Here is a 4,788-nt window from a genome sequence, read left to right as displayed (position 1 = left end):
ATATATATGCATTTGATTGATCAAACCCTGCTTGGGCTTTACAAGAGAAAAATAAATAATTAAAAAGCTCATATGATTAAACTAAATTATTTGTTTACTTAATTTCTTAGAATTCAACCAAGTTTGGTTAGATTCTGATAAAGTTCAATTGATTCATGTTATCTATACTTGTGAATGAGAACCGGATGAATGGAGCCTTTTCTGACTACTGGAGACGATCCTAGAGGTGGCCTTCCACCGGACAGGGGAAGACAACTCTGACTAACCGATTTTTGGAACCCTCCTTCTCCCTTGGAGCCGTCCGTGACTCCGAGTGAGGCTATCGCTGATGGGGGAAAGGAAACTAATGACTCTGCTGTGATGAAATCCTCTTTTGCAAGATGGGAAATAAAGACTTACAAGGTTGCGGGGTTTTTCCTGGAAAAGAACTTATAAAGTAGAGGCCGGTGGGTGGTGGGTGGAACTTGCCAAACCATTGATAATGCATTTTGTATTTGCCATGTGAGTAATGTAGGTCACATGAAAATTGAAATGAAAGGAAAGAAGAAATAGTACGTACCTAGAGATATTTACAATAGGGTGGTTATTACTAAATATAGCTAGGGTTTGTGGATCTCACAAAGATAAAAACAAGGGTTTATCAATCTAATTAACTTTCCCACATCTTAGATAAGAATCTTTTATTTTATTTGGTAATGTGTTTTAGAAAATTTCAAGCTGTTTTCATACTGCACTATCCCGAACTGGGCAACCCTCAAGTTTTTTCTAATTAATGAACCTTCAAGTTCGAGATGTAGTAAAGCTGCACAAAATAGTGATTATCCATTTTAACAATTTCCACTCATTAAGGTGAATAAGGATTGGGTCCGAGTAAGAATTAAGTTCAAATATGGACTGTTATTTCTGAAGGTTTAACTTGTATTTGGTTAGTTACCAAAAAAATTTACTTGGAGAAGGAGAAATTTTTTTTACCATGACCGATCCCAATACCGGTCCCAAGATATAGAACCTTGCTATCCACCCTCAGCATAACAATGTATTGCACAAGAAGAAAGGTTACAGGTCTCCAGTTACTATTCCTTTTACCTTTCATATGAGCACAATGGAGGACCAACATCGCATGTGAAGCTGCCAGTACCGCCCTTTCTCTCTCTCTCTCTCTCTCTCTCTCTCTCTCTCTCTCTCTCTCTCTCTCTCTCTCTCTCTTTCTTGCTGGTGTCAAAAGATGTCAGGTGAGGTGTGTTTATAGTGTTCTACTGTTTTTGTTAATGCTACAGTTGCTTGTGCATCACAATAATGCTCTCATATATGGTAATTGGGATGTAAACATCTCCATATCAGTGCTGTAACAATTGGGTTTCTTCAGTCACGGTTTGGGACCCTCTTGTGGTCAGCAATACAGAATTTGATTGTGACCATCTCAATAATGCTTTCATATGTTGTATTCATGCACATTAGAAGGTTAGAGTGGTGGGGCAGAGGAATACACTAAATACAAATTTACATACCCATGTGACACGAATTGATAGGAGTGTGATTCAAAGAAGTTAATAGACTCAGGAAGGAAGAGCAATGTCGATGCAGAAAAGTCCAACACCTGTTGAGCATTTGGTTATGTGGAGCCCCACCTGATCAATGTATTGAAGATTTTCCCACAGAATCTCTCTCTCTCTCTCTCTACTCTTATTCTTTATTGAAGCATCCATCAACTTTCTATTATAAGCTTTGTTGTCGAGTCACGAGAAGATGACCACTTTAGTGTGAAATACAATAGAGCTACTGGCTAGATTGCTTGCTTGCTTGCAGAAACAAATGAGACCACAAGCGTTAATGCCTCTCTCTCTCTCTCACTCTCAGAGCAATAAGCCAACCCATTCACGAGTACATTGTACCTAATGACACAAAGCAAAAGTCCGTGACTTTCCATTTTATTGAACAAGTCAAAAATCCCTCTGTATGTTTTGCTCTCACGAAACCATGAAAGAGAGTATTAATTATATGTAATTTTTTTATCAAGAACTATCTATCCCTTTTGCAATCAACTTGTTTTCGAACTAGTTTGAATGGGTGGGATGAAAGCTTTACATGATGTTAGAGTAGGTTTTCATGATTTACTAAAATGAAAAAAAAAATTTATCCACGAATTTGAGAAAACGAATTTATCCTTATTTAAAAAAAAAAATGTGATTTTTGACCATTTTACCATTAGACCTTACCATTGGATTGGTATCTAAGATCGGTTTTGATAGACAGTGATCCAATTTTTAAAACAATGATCCCAGTCCTAAGAAGACCTTTTTTTTTTTGGAACAAATTTCTCTAAACTAAAGAATAAAATTAAATAATATAACAAACACATAATAACACAATCATTGATTATGTGTCTATCTCTCTCCTCAAATTCAAAATAAAAAAAAAAAATTCTTTTCTTCTATTGAAAATCATAGTTTTAAGAAAATAGCACAGTGAAGTCTATCAATGAGGTACAACAAAATAATATTCATGTCAAGTGAGACAAATAGAGAGGCATAAAGGTGTTAGCACACTCTATATGCCCAAGTGGTTTGTCCTATCATTTTTTCTCTCTTATATTAATATATTCTTTTGTTTATCTTAAGTAAACTAAAATAAAATAAAATCAATCTGCCCTAGTGGTTCAAAAAACTTGGAGGAATTCCAATCCAGGCATACTAGAAGGTTATATCTAGACAAATAGATGGCCTTGCTTAAATACTCGTCATCCATTGGTCCCCAATTAATATTTAAAACCTTGCTATCCACCCTCGACATACGTATGGATTGCACAAGAAGAAAGGGTTACAGGTCCCCAGTTACTATCCTTTTTACCTTTTAGATGAGCACAACAGAGGACCAACATCGCATGTGAAGCTGCCAGTACCACCCCTTCTCTTTCTCTCTCTTGCTGGTGTTAAAAGATGTCAGGTGAGGTGTGCTTATAGTGTTCTACTGTTTTTGTTATGCAACAGTTGCTTGTGCTTCTCAATAATGCTCTCATATTGGTAACTGGGATGTAAACATCTCTATATAAGTGCTGTATTAATTGAGTTTCTTCAGTCACAGTTGGGACCCTCTTGTGGTTAGGAATGCAGAATTTGATTGTGACCATCTCAATAATGCTTTCATATGTGGTAAATTAGAGACATAAAGTAAAAGAAGAATCACAGCACCGACATGCTTTCGAGTACTCATTTAGAAGGAAAATAAATTATGGGTTGAAAGGTTGGAAAAGTAGTGTGAGTCAAGGGAATTAATGACTTTCTTTTGAAAGGAAGAGCAATGTGGATGCAGAAAGGTTCAACTTCTATTGAGTATTTGGTTATATGGAGCCCCACCTGATCACATGCCACAAAGTAATTTTGAAGATGGAATTCCCATCCATCTTCAATTTCCTCACACTTCAATTCGTATCTAGGTCCTTTATTGCTTCAATTACATGTACCATTCATTAAATTTCTGTTCCCTACTTTCCTTCTTTACTCTCTCTCTCAATAATAATAAGTAGGACAGGTGTTGGAACCTAATATTTTAACATACGTGGGAGGAACTCAATTCAAACCCACTTGGTGAAGCCCGTGAAAGTAAGAATACATATTGACTCATATCGTATTCGAATCAAAGCAAATATTGATCTAATTGAAAATCCACTCACTCTCTCTCCTAAACTCCCTCTTTCCCTATGGCACAACCTCCAAAAGGCCCATCATGAGAAAGGCCGGAGAAAACCTCTCTAGTCTTGATTGATCTGATTGATCGGATCTAATCCAATTCGATACTGATTCAAATCCTTATCAATTGAGATTGATCCTAAGTTTTAAAACCTTGCATAACAACACTATCGTTCCTAAAAGAGAAAATCCAAAAATAGAGGGTGTAAAAGTAAAGAAACATTGCAGTATATATAATAAGGTCAAATATTCCTTTGCATTATAAGTACCAATGACATTCAAGGGTGTCAAAAACTAAACCGAAACCAAATGGAACGTTTACATGAAACCGTGAAACAGTTTAGTAAATGGTTTGGTTTTGATTTTATATATTTAAATTGTTTATATGGATTAATACTAATTAGATTTTAAATTTCGGGGAAAAGAACCATGTCCTGCAAGCATAGGAAATGCCTAGAGACAGGATGTGCGAAAAAATGCCCCTTCAAATTTAGCTTGAAAGCCTCCAACTAAGTCGTCTTTTTAAAAGATTAATAAGGTTAATATACTGTAAAGTCCCTAAAAAGGTGCTCTACCAAAGCTATGAAATTAGAATACAAACATACAAAAATAATGTGAATAAAAAAAAAAGAAAAATAAAAGCTACATCTCTGATGCCATTATATATATAGGCACTCTGATACTATCATATATAGGTGCTCTGATACCAATATATTTATTTAATTATTTATTATTATTATTATTATTATTATTATATAAGTGCATATACTCATGCTTTGTGATTAATTTTTCCCTTGACTATTTTACCCTTCTTTTTTATTTAAATACATTATATTCTTCATTATCACTTTTCTTTTTCTTTTTTTTCTTTTTTTATTATATTGTTGGTAACCTTTATAATTTTTTTAATCCTTTAATACTTTTTAAAATTTATTTTATTTATTTCTCTCAATCTCCCACATCTCTCTCTTTCTAAAATATCTTTTATCAATTTAGTTCTCCCATTAATTTCTATATTCAATGCCTTATTCCTCTCTCACGTCTCTCTCTCCCCACTTTCCTTTTTTTTTTTTTTTTTTTTTTTTTTTTTTTTTTTTTTTTT

This window comes from Macadamia integrifolia, chromosome 4 (genome assembly GCF_013358625.1).
Source record: "Macadamia integrifolia cultivar HAES 741 chromosome 4, SCU_Mint_v3, whole genome shotgun sequence".
NCBI classification, from domain to species: domain Eukaryota; kingdom Viridiplantae; phylum Streptophyta; class Magnoliopsida; order Proteales; family Proteaceae; genus Macadamia; species Macadamia integrifolia.
The sequence above is the reverse complement of the archived record's forward strand: the minus strand, read 5'-3'. Positions refer to the sequence as shown.